The sequence below is a fragment of the Hemitrygon akajei genome, chromosome 27 (assembly GCF_048418815.1).
Source record: "Hemitrygon akajei chromosome 27, sHemAka1.3, whole genome shotgun sequence".
NCBI classification, from domain to species: Eukaryota; Metazoa; Chordata; class Chondrichthyes; order Myliobatiformes; family Dasyatidae; genus Hemitrygon; species Hemitrygon akajei.
The window spans coordinates 2,019,253-2,031,730 of NC_133150.1; the positions used below are offsets into that span (position 1 = coordinate 2,019,253).

Here is a 12,478-nt window from a genome sequence, read left to right on the forward strand (position 1 = left end):
CAGAAAGCAATGTCCCCTTAGATCCCTTTGAAAATCTTTTCTGTTATTTCAACAAAGAACTTGAACAGATTTGTCAGGCAAGATTTTCCCTTAAGGAAACCAGGGTGACCTTTGCCTACTTTATCGTACACCTCCAGTACTCCGAAACCTCATAGTTAATAATGGACTCCAACATCTTCCCAGTCACTGAAGTCAAGCTAAATGGCCTATAATTTCCTTTCTTCTGCCTCCATCCTTTCTTAAAACGTGGAGTGACATTTGCAATTTTCCATTAGTCTGGAATCATTCAATAATCTAATGGTTCTTGAAAGATCATTACTCCTCGTGTGTGAGTCACTTTTGTTGTCGGTAATCCTTTTTCTTACCCACATTTCACATGGACAAGTTTTGTGGTTTGAAAATGGCAAACTGAAAGTACTGGAATCCATGACAGCAAAGGGGGCTATTTGGCCTATGAAATTTGTACACACTCTTTGTAGTACAAACCAGCAATTCATCCCATGGTATTTCCCTTTAGCCCTACAGATAATCAGTACTTTGCAAAAGTCTTAGGCACCCTAGATGTTTTATATGGTTTCAGATGGTATGGTCTCAGAGCTCTGATCTCAATATCGTCGAGGTTGTATGGAATTACCTGGAGAGACAGAAGGAAACAAGACAGCCAAAGTTGCAGAAGAATGTCGCAAGTTCTCTAAGATTCTCGAAATATCCTACCAGCCAATTTTCTTATAAAACTGCATGACAGTGTACTTAAGAGAAATGATGCAGTTTTAAAGGCAAAGGGTGGTCATAACAAATATGTGATTTAATTTAGTTTTTTACTGTTTACTGTTCTGTATGGTAATTTCTTGATATTTAGAAATGTTTCGTTATTTTGAAAGCATCTTCAGTTCACAGAATTTTTTACATGTGCCTAAGACTTTTGCACAGTACTATACACTCAAAGGCCACTTTATTAGGTGAGTGTATGTTTGTGGTCTTCTGCTGATGTAGTCTATCACTTCAAGATTGGATGTGTTGTGCATTCAGAGATGCTCTTCTGTTGACCACTATTGTAATGTGGTTATTTGAGTTATAATCATAGAAAAGTACAGCACAGAAACAGTGGCCCAAATAGTCAGTGCCAAACCATTTAAACTGCCTATTCTCATTGACCTGCACCAAGACCATAGCCCTCCATACCTTTACCACCCAGATTTCTCTTAAATGTTGAAATTAAACTGCCACTTGTGCTGGCAGCTTGTTCCACATCCTCACAACCCTCTGAGTGAGGAAGTTTCCCCTCCTGTTCCACTTAAATTTTTCACCTTTCACCTTTAACCCATGACCTCTGGTTGACATCTGACCCAATAAACTGGACTGATCAAAGAACACTGAGGCTGTCTACAAGAAGGGTGAGAGCCATCTCTATTTCCTGAGGAGACTGATGTCCTTTAACATCTGCTGGACGATGCTGAGGATGTTCTACGAGGCTGTGGTGGCCAGTGCTATCATGTTTGCTGTTGTATGCTGGGGCAGCAGACTGAGGGTATCAGACACCAACAGAATCAACAAACTTATTCGTAAGGCCAGTGATGTTGTGGGGGTGGAACTGGACTCTCTTACGGTGGTGTCTGAAAAGAGGATGCTGTCCAAGTTGCATGCTATCTTGGACAATGACTCCCATCCACTCCATAATGTACTGGTTAGGCACAGGAGTACATTCAGCCAGAGACTCATTCCACCGAGATGTAACACTGAGTGTCATAGGAGGTCATTCCTACCTGTGCCATCAAACTTTACAACTCCTCCCTCAGAGTGTCAGACACCCTGTGCCAATAGGCTGGTCCTGGACTTATTTCCACTTGGCATAATTAACATTATTTAATTATTTATGGTTTTATATTGCTATATTTCTTCACTATTCTTGGTTGGTGCGGCTGTAATGAAACCCAATTTCCCTCAGGATCGATAAAGTATGTCTGTCTGTTGTCCCACCCAACTTCAGTGGAAAAGCCTGCATTCATTCACCCTGTCATAATTTTGTAAACCTCTATCAAATCTCTCCTCAATCTTCTACATTCCAAGGAATAAAGTCCTAAATTATTCAATATTTCCTTATAACTCAGGTCAATAGACAATAGGTGCAGAAGTAGACCATTTGGCCCTTCGAGCCTGCACCACCATTCTGAGATCATGGCTGATCATCTACTATCAATACCCGGTTCCTGTCTTGTCCCCATATCCCTTGATTCCCCTATCCATAAGATACCTACCTAGCTCCTTCTTGAAAGCATCCAGAGAATTGGCCTCCACTGCCTTCTGAGGCAGTGCATTCCACACCCCCACAACTCTCTGGGAGAAGAAGTTTTTCCTTAACTCTGCCCTAAATGACCTACCCCTTATTCTTAAACCGTGCCCTCTGGTACTGGACTCTCCCAGCATCTGGAACATATTTAACATATTTAACAAATGCAAAAGGATTTCCTTGCTCTTGTACTCAATTCCCTTTGTAATAAAGGCCAACATTCCATTAGCCTTCTTCACAGCCTGCTGCACTTGCTCATTCACTTTCAGTGACTGATGAACAAGGACTCCTAGATCTCTTTGTATTTCTCCCTTACCTAACTCTACACCATTCAGATAATAATCTGCCTTCCTGTTTTTACTCCCAAAGTGGATAACCTCACACTTATTCACATTAAACGTCATCTGCCAAGTATCTGTCCAATCACCCAGCCTATCCAGGTCACCCTGAATTCTCCTAACATCCTCATCACATGTCACACTGCCACCCAGCTTAGTATCATCAGCAAATTTGCTGATGTTATTCTCAATGCCTTCATCTAAATCAGGGGTGTCAAACTCATTTTAGGTCACAGGCCGGATTGAGCAAAATGCAGCTTCATGCGGGCCGAATCAGTCGGATGCGTGCGAACGCAGCTTTCGTTGCCTCCGTTTTTTCAGCCTGCTCTCATGTGTCTCAGTCTCTGCTATAACTACAAAGTGTTTCACTTTACAAATTCTGTTTCTTATGAAGAAGACTGCCGAATAAACACTGAAAACCTGGTACCTGAATAAACTCAGCATTAGCCATATCATACGCCATAGGCGCTTCAATTACTGGGGCCAGCTTTAATAGTAATTAGATATTAACTCGCGGGCCAAAGATAATTCCACCGCGGGCCGGATTTGGCCCGCGGGCCTTGCGTTTAACATATATGATCTAAATCGTTGATGTAAATCATAAACAGGTGTGGTCCCAATACCGAGCCCTGTGGCCCCACTAGTCACCACCTGCCATTCCGAGAAACACCCATTCACCGTTACCCTTTGCTTTCTATCTGCCAACCAGTTTTCTATCCATGTCAATATCTTCCCCCCAATGCCATGAGCTCTGATTTTACCCACCAATCTCCTCTGTGGGACCTTATCAAATGCCTTCTGAAAATCGAGGTACACCACATCCACTGGATCTCCCTTGTCTAACTTCCTGGTTACATCCTCGAAAAACTCCAATAGATTAGTCAAGCACGATTTGCCCTTGGTAAATCCATGCTGGCTCGGCCCAATCCTATCACTGCTATCTAGATATGCCACTATTTCATCCTTAATAATGGACTCTAGCATCTTCCCCACTACTGATGTTAGGCTGACAGGACGATAGTTCTCTGTTTTCTCCCTCCCTCCTTTCTTAAAAAGTGGGATAATATTAGCCATTCTCCAATCCTCAGGAACTAATCCTGAATCTAAGGACCGTTGGAAAATGATTACCAATGCATCCGCAATTTCCAGAGCCACCTCCTTTAGAGCTGGCTTTAGTGTGTAATGAACAGGATTTGCTAAGCGATCTTGAAGTAAAGGTGCCATTAGGAGGTAGTGACCATAAGTGACCATAATTTAGCCAGAGCCATCTCCTAGGATGCAGACCATCTGGACCTGGGGATTTGTTAGCCTTCAGTCCCATCAGTCTACTCATCACCGTTTCCTTCCTAATGTCAATCTGTTTCATTTCCTCTGTTACCCTATGTCCTTGGCCCATCCATACATCTGGGAGATTGCTGTGTCTTCCCTCGTGAAGAGATCTAAAGTACTTATTAAATTCTTCTGCCATTTCTCTGTTTCCCATAACAATTTCACCCAATTCATTCTTCAAGGGCCCAACATTGTTCTTAACTATCTTCTTGTAACACTTACCCAACAGGCTGGTATATGTCTAGGGGAAAAAGAGATCCAGCCACACACCAACCCACCTCCCGTACACGCAGGTGCTGTGAGAATCGCGTTTATGCCTCGCGCCCGCCAACAGTATCAAACCCACAACAAATACTGTTATGAAATACACTTTAAAGAGTTTACTAAAATTAAAAGAGTATTAGGCAATACAATATATATATATACAAGAAAAAAACAAAAGGTGCCAACTTATCAAAGTTCAGTCAGTTTAGTGCACATCGGTGGAGCTCATCCAGCGAACCATTCGACTCCTCGGTGGTCGTCCTCCCGAAACTCCCACTTCGGACTCCCCGGTGGTCATCCGAGCGCACGTCCTCCTTCCTCGGTGTCTCCCTCCGGACTCTCCTCACACCCCAAGCCCGCGCAACCCCTCCCCCAGCCTCACAAAACACAATAACATTCCCCATTGATTAACAAATGAATACAATTACCATATCAGCCATTCTAAAGCGAAACAACGGCAAGAGAAACTTTTAACAGACAAAGAAGCATTCCTACTCGTAACAAACCAAAGAAGCCCTTTTTAGTAACATACACAGGACATTGTACATTCTCTCCCCACCAGCAAATGTCATGCCCTCATGGCATTACTAGAGTTCCCCAAAGCTTCTTGCAACACCCAAAACCCAACCCAGGTGCAGAAAGCAGTGACATAACTACCCAGAACAGTAGAAAACACACTCGGTTCTCCTGGTACCACATATGTCAACCGCTCTGGGGGGCGCCTAATCCTCTGAGATCTCCATACCCCTTCTGCCCCCCTGGGCTCCCTCTCCACCTGCGAACCCACTGTCTTGGACACCCCAGGTCTTCCTGACAGACCCTCACCCCCTTCCTCACGGGGGTCCTCCCTCACCTGAGATCTCTCCGGCTCACACTCGGGCTCCACCCTCTCTCCCACCACTGTTGGCTGCCTCTCCATCTGACCCTTAAGACCTTCCCTCTTCTCACCCAATTCAGTATGGGAAGGGCCAGGAGCCTCCTCTCCGGGTACTGGAGCACCAGCGAATGGGAACAGGGGCCACTCATCTGAGTCGTCCTCTTCCGAATCAGTAGCCATTTCCGGGCGAGGGACCCGTCCCCGCTCTTCAGCAGCGGTCTCTTCCCGTTCTCTGCGCCCTCGCAGAGTCCTTGTACTGGGCGTAACCTCCCACTCTGGCTCCGTATCCACCTGCTCCGCTTGACCCAGCGGCAGCAGGTGATTCCGATGGAGTACCTTGATAGGCCCTTTCCCATCCTCAGGTTTCACCCGGTAAACTGGCAGGTTCGGCATCTGGCTCTCTATTACATAGGGGCTGGCCACCCATCGGTCTGCCAACTTGTGCTTACCCGGGAGTCCCAAATTCCGTTAAAGGACCCGGTCACCCGGCAATAATTGAACAAACTTCACCTTTCGATCATACCGCATCTTATTCCTCAGATTCTGTTTGGTAGCCGCCGCCTCGGCCAACTCGTACGCCCGCTGTAACTCCCTCTTCATGTCGGACACATACTTTAGATGGAACTTCCCGGGTAATCCACCCACTTCACCCCCAAAACACAAGTCAATGGGCAACCTCGCTTCCCGCCCAAACATCAGATAATAGGGCGAATATCCTGTAGCATCATTGCGAGTAGAATTGTAACAGTGAACCAATTGTCCAATATGACGACTTCACCTGCTTTTCTGCCCAATCTCCAGCGTCCCGAGCATATCCAACAGGGTCCGGTTGAACCTCTCTGGCTGCGGATCTCCCTGTGGGTGATACGGGGTAGTCCTGGATTTCTCAACCCCAAGCATAGTCAGTAATTCATGGATAAGGCGGCTCTCAAAGTCCCGCCCCTAATAGCTATGGATTCGCCTGGGAAGGCCGTAATGAACAAAATACTTCTCCCATAACACCTTTGCCACTGTCGTCGCCTTCTGATCCTTAGTGGGAAATGCCTGAGCATAGTGAGTGTAATGATCAGTGATGACTAAGACATTCGCGGTGTTGCTGGTGTCAGGTTCAATCGACAGAAAATCCATACATACCAGGTCCAGAGGTCCCGCACTCTGCAAGTGCGACAGTGGAGCCGCCAACGCGGGCAGGGTCTTCCTCCGGATGCAACGACTGCAGCCCCTACAGTATTCTTCGACTTCCCCCCTCATCCGGGGCCAGTAGAACCGGTCTTTGAGTAATCCATTGGTCTTTTCCACCCCCAAGTGTCCAGAATCATCATGTAGGGCCTGGAGTACAGCCTGCCAATACTCCTCCGGCAGGACCAGTTGCCAACAGTGGGGTTGGTCCGGAGGCGCCGTTACCCGGTACAAGATTTTGTTCTTTAACTTCAACCGAGACCACTCCTTCAACAGGGGCATGAATGGGTGTTTCGCCTTCTCAGCCAACGCCCCATCCCCCCTCTCGACCGCTCTCCACACTGTGCCAATGCCCGGGTCATTTTGCTGAGCAGCGGCCACTTCCCCCGGACTCAGTTCCGGCAACTGTTTAGTCCGTAGTGCGGTCAGGTCACAGTAAGCTAGGGGTATGGCGTCGTCAAAACCCCCCAAATGGTCCACGGCTCGTTCCAGCCTCCCTTTTCCCTCGGCCTTCACGGTGATAGCAAACTGACACATCGCCTTCACTCCAGGGGCAGGGACACTCTCCCACTCCTCATCCCTCTCCTGTTCCCCAGGCTCCCGACGAGACAAAGCATCCGCATCGACCTTCTTGCTTCCGGGCCGGTACCTCAGGCTGAAATCATATACCGACAAGGCCGCCAGCCACCGATGTCCTGTGGCATCCAGCTTTGCCGAAGTCAAAATATAAGTGAGCGGATTGTTATCCGTTCGCACCTCAAACTTGGCTCCGTACAGGTAATTGCCCAACTTGTCCACCACCGCCCACTTCAGCGCCAGGAACTCCAACTTGTGAGTGGGATAGTTTCTCTCCGATGGCGACAAGCTTCGGCTGACAAAGGCTACCGGCCTCAATGCTTTGCCATGCTCCTGGTACAGAACAGCCCCGAGACCCTCTCGACTGGCATCCGTGTGCAGCACATATGGCTTCTGGGGATCGGCAAAAGCCAACACCGGAGCCTGGGTCAGTGCCCTTTTCAAAGATCGGAACGCCTCTTCACATTGATCATCCCAGCTCGAGCCAAAAGGTTCTGCCGGGTTCCAGTATCCTCCAGCGTCCTGCCTCTGGTCCCCCGTCCTTTTCTTTCCCACCGGGGGATAGCCACACAACAGCTGAATCAACGGGTGACACACTTTGGCGTATCCTTTCACAAATCGCCAGTAATACCCACAGAACCCCAAAAATGAGCGCAGAGCGCCCACTTTCTGGGGTCTCGGCCAGGTGGTCACGGCCTCTGTCTTGGTTGGATCAGTAGCCACTCCCTCTCGCGAAATGATATGACCAACGTAGCTAACCGACGACTTGCAGAACTGGCATTTGTCCAGGGAAAGCTTCAACCCTTCTTCATTAAGCCAGCCCAACACCTTCAACAGCCTCTCCTCATGTTCCTCCAAAGTCGATCCAAACACTATCAAATCGTCCAGCATACCAGCACCTCTAACAGATTCATATCCCCCACAGTTCTCTCCATGAGCCTCTGGAAGGTGGCTGGGGCTCCCGATATGCCTTGGGGCATTCATTCGAACTGAAAGAACCCCAGCAGGCAGATAAAAGCGGTCTTCTCTTTATCGCCCGCACTCATTGGGATCTGGTAATATCCACTTCTTAAATCCAGCACACTGAACCACTTTGCACCGCTCAGGCAGGCCAGCACATCCTCGACTCTTGGGACAGTATATTGATCAGGGACAGTTCGCCGATTCAACGTCCTGTAGTCAACACACATGCGCACTCGCCCATTCTTCTTCTGTGCCACCACTATTGGGGACGCATAAGGACTTCGGGACTCAGCTATGTTTCTGGCCTCCTTCAACTTGCACAAGTGCTGCCGCACGTCCTCAACATCTGCTGGAGCCAGCCGCCGGGATCTCTCTCGGAACGGGGTGTCCTCCATCACCCGGATGGTGTGGCGAGTGCTTTTGGAGCAGCCAACATCAAACTCGCCCCGAGAAAAAACAGCTTCCATCTTCAGCATCTTCTCCACTAGCCTGTGTTTCCACTCCGGCGACACAGGGGAATCCCCGAAGTTAAAGACTTCAGCGGTCAGCTCCCTTCGATGCTCCGATCCCTCCCCGTTAGGGGTCCTCACTGGTGCGCTAGACATTACCGTCACCGGGAACAGATGTGCCAGCGGCATTCCCTCTTAAAGGTGATTTCTCTTGCCGTGGTGTTCCTGACACTTATAGCTATACGCCTTGCATGTACCACCCCTGGTCTCTGCACTTCGGGCCTCACCAGCGCCCCCGCCAGAAATCGTGTCTCCCCTTCAAGATCGTCCGGGGCGTCTACTAACAGGGCTTCGCCCATCGGCACTCCTGGGAATCTGGGGGTCCCCATCACTAGTGCTACCTCCCCGGGTCGGATCACCTTGGGCCTTTCCTGCGTACACCACACCGTCCCGCGTTTACACTCCGGGTCCAGTCCTAGTGAGGCAACCCCTTCTTCGAACACTGCTCGAAACACTGGATGCACCGAGAGGGTCTCCAGAAAGTCTTCCCCCGCTTTCTCCTTACAAGCTCCCAGGAGCCGTAGCACAACGGGGGAATTAGTCCCCACCAGGAGGGCAGCACCACCAGTTTCCACCGGGTCAGGACACACCAACACCAACGTCTCAATAGCTTCGGACACTCCCACATCGCCCTCCGAGAACTCCAATCTCACCGATAGGTACCCATCGTACGGGTAGTCACCCTCGCTCACACCCCAAATCTGCAGGGCGTCAAATGGGGTTATGGGCAAATGCTTTAGATATTGGTTGTAGAAAGACTGGTACAATAAGGTCACCTGCGATCCCGTATCCAGAACGGCTTTTCCGTAAGCTCCCTCTATCCGTAGACCCACACTGGCACGGGGTCCTACCAGCCCATCTGGAATAGAGGCGTGGGCACCCGGTGGTCCCCGGCTGATCTCTGGGAACATGTTCCTCCAGAGGCTCCAGTCCGTTCCCTCACTGAGCCTCTTCTAAGTTTCCCGACTCCTCCCCCTTCTTAGTCGTGGGGGTCTTGTCCTCCGTGGAACTCCTTGTCTCTCACAATCCCACCTAAAGTGTCCCTCCTCTCCACAGCTATAGCACACCCTCGGCCCCCCACAGTCCCGCCTGAAATGCCCCTCTTTCCCACAGTTAAAGCACACGCTGCCTGCTGCCCCTCCTCTCCCAGGACGACTCCCACTCCCAACCCATGGCACTGGTTGCCCCTGAGAGTGGGTACCTCCCCTGTCCCTCCCCTCCAGAGGGGATTCTCTACCCCTCGGTGGGTTGTCATTCCTCCACCCAGCCACCACTTCCTGTATCGCTGAGGATCGCTCCCATAGGCCCGCGCCCCTTTTCCGCCCCAATGCTCTCTCTTCCTCCTGCACCTCTCTAATCAGTTGCCCGAACGATGGAGGGGGGCCTTTCCTATAAGCCTGCCTAATAGTCCACGCCACCTTGTCCTCCTCCAGAGAGCCACTGAATAACTCACTCATCCTCACGCTAGCCACGTCAGGCGCCTTCACTACCCCCCGGCGCCGCAGCCCCGAGAGCATCCCCTCCATCCTAAATATGTACTCGGAGAGCTTTTCCCCTCTCCATTGTTCCAGGTGTTGGAACTCTGCTAAAAGCAGCCAGGGTTCCCCTGACAACCCAAACGCTCCCTCCAAAACTTCTATACATTCTTCCACTGAAGCCCCAGACTTTTCAGCTTTCCACTCCCAAACTGTTTTGGCTGCTAAACCCCTCAAACTTCCCACCAATGGCTGCCGCTTCTCCGCCTCCGAGCCTGGCCACTCCTCTAACATCAAGGACGTATGCTCGATCCAGGTCTCATAGTCCACCTCCCCGTCCGGAGTAGGCTTGGCTCCGGAGAAAACCCCCAGCTTCAGCCGTGGCCTCTCGGCCACTCCCACCAGGGAATTAAGTGCGGCTGCCAGCTCGGAGGCTTCCACCCTACCTTGGGAGCGGGGCCTAGTCATGACTCCCTCCTCCCTCCTCCCTTTGCTAGTGCCTGCCACCTCTCCGGGGTTTTCCTCTAGCTCTAGCTCCTCCTCCGATGTCTCCTCAGCCTCATCCTTGGAGAAGGGGTGGAGTCCCCACAGCCCCTCCTCCCTCGGTACACTGACCGTCGCCGGCAGTTCCAATGTCCTGACGTCAGCACTCATACTAACCAACACCCAGCTAGACTCCATCTCTTTACCACACCGTCTAGCTACCAATTCTACCTGCCCCATACCCTTCACCAAACTTAACCCCCGCACTACCGCATCTCCCGAAACTCGAAAATCCACTCCGCTCACTACGCATGCGTACTGTACCGGTACACCTTCAAATCGACACCAGCGAACAATTTTCTCTCTCTCCATTTTCCGCTCCCTGACAATCCAATCCCGGATGAGCCCCCACAAATGTAACACTTACCCAACAGGCTGGTATATGTCTAGGGGAAAAAGAGATCCAGCCACACACCAACCCACCTCCCGTACACGCAGGTGCTGTGAGAATCGCGTTTATGCCTCGCGCCGGCCAACAGTATCAAACCCACAACATACCGTTATGAAATACACTTTAAAGAGTTTACTAAAATTAAAAGAGTGTTAGGCAATACAATATATATATATATATATATATATATATATATATATATATATATGCAAGAAAAAAACAAAAGGCGCCAACTTATCAAAGTTCAGTCAGTTTAGTGCACATCGGTGGAACTCATCCAGCGAACCATTCGACTCCTCGGTGGTCGTCCTCCCAAAACTCCCACTTCGGACTCCCCGGTGGTCGTCCGAGTGCATGTCCTCCTTCCTCGGCGTCTCCCTCCGGACTCTCCTCACACCCCAAGCCCGCGCAACCCCTCCCCCAAGTTCCCAGCCTCACAAAACACAATAACATTCCCCATTGATTAACAAATGAATACAATTACCATATCAGCCATTCTAAAGCGAAACAACGGCAAGAGAAACTTTTAACAGACAAAGAAGCATTCCTACTCGTAACAAACCAAAGAAGCCCTTTTTAGTAACATACACAGGACATTGTACATTCTTTCTCTTCACATACCTAAAAAAGCTTTTGCTATCCTCCTTTATATTCCTGGCTAGCTTGCGTTCGTACCTCATTTTTTCTCCCCGTATTGCCTTTTTAGTTAAGTTCTGTTGTTCCTTAAAAATTTCCCAATCATCTGTCTTCCCACTCACCTTAGCTCTGTCATACTTTTTTTTTAAATGCTATGCAATCTCTGACTTCCTTTGTCAACCACTGTGGTCCCTTTCCCCCCTTTGAATCCTTCCTTCTCCAAGGGATGAACTGAATTTGCACCTTGTGCATTATTCCCAAGAATACCTGCCATTGCTGTTCCACTGTTTTTTCTGCTAGGATATCTGTCCATTTAACTTTGGCCAGCTCCTCCCTCATGGCTCCATAGTCTCCTTTGTTCAACTGCAACACTGACACCTCTGATCTGCCCTTATCCTTCTCAAATTGCAGATAAAAACTTATGGTCACTACCTCCTAATGGCACCTTTACTTCAAGATTGCTTAGCAAATCGTGTTCATTACACAGCACTAAATCCAGAATAGCCTTGTCCCTGGTCGGCTCTCGTACAAGCTGTTCCAAGAATGCATCCCGTAGGCACTCTACAAACTCTCTATCCTGGGGTCCAGCACCAACCTGATTCTCCCAGTTCACCTACATGTTGAAATCCCCCATAACTACTGCGACATTACCTTTGCCACATGCCAATGTTAACTCCCTATTCAACTTGCACCCGATATCCATGCTACTGTTTGGGAGCCTGTAGACAACAGCCATTAGGGTCTTTCTGCCCTTACTGTTCCTCAGTTCTATCCACACAGACTCTACTTCTGCTGATCCTATGTCCCCCCTTGCAAATGACTGAATCTCATTCCTCACCAACAGGGCCACCCCACCCCCTCTGCCCACATTTCTGTCCCTACCATAGCATGTATACCCTTGTACATTCATTTCCCAGGTCTGATCTTCCTGCAGCCATGTCTCCGTTATCCCAACAACATCATAGTTACCCATTCACAACTGAGCTTCAAGCTCATCCGCCTTATTTCTGACACTTCGTGCATTCAGATATAGAATTTTTAGCCCATTTCTCCTCTCTCTGTTTAAATCGCTGCCTATTGTGCTTAACCCAGCTCCCCGAACTCCCATCGG

At 49.4% G+C, this 12,478-nt stretch overlaps 1 protein-coding gene across 1 annotated transcript in view; it reads left to right on the forward strand.

Moving 5' to 3' along the window:
• LOC140717083 (synaptonemal complex protein 3-like) overlaps window positions 1-12,478 on the forward strand; it is a 209,000-nt gene that overhangs the window by 145,986 nt on the left and 50,536 nt on the right. The gene's annotated exons all lie outside the window — the stretch shown is intronic.